Consider the following 391-nt stretch of genomic DNA (forward strand, 5'->3'; position numbering starts at 1 on the left):
CAGCTCTCTTCACACAATAATTCACTTAATTTTAAAGTATATTTTTAATGTTTGTTGTAAGGGTGATGTGTTTTACCTTTTATACACCAAAGACTGGTGGAACGAGAATTTGTCTTAAATGTTCCACTTTTTTGAAATATTTAAAATTGTATAAAAGATATTTTTTACGTACCTATACGCCAGCAGTAATTTATCAAGACACAACCAGCTATTTTCTCTTGTAGTATTTTTAATGTTTAAAAAAAACTAATTGTCAATATGCAATTCTGATACTTCTATCATCTTAAGTTCCATACATTTATACGTAAATCAAACATTAAAAATAAAATGTTTAGAATGAAATCATTGTGTAAATCGAGCTTCATACGTGTAAGATAGATAATTACATTGA

Source organism: Acyrthosiphon pisum, unplaced genomic scaffold (genome assembly GCF_005508785.2).
Source record: "Acyrthosiphon pisum isolate AL4f unplaced genomic scaffold, pea_aphid_22Mar2018_4r6ur Scaffold_21728;HRSCAF=24704, whole genome shotgun sequence".
Classification (NCBI taxonomy): domain Eukaryota; kingdom Metazoa; phylum Arthropoda; class Insecta; order Hemiptera; family Aphididae; genus Acyrthosiphon; species Acyrthosiphon pisum.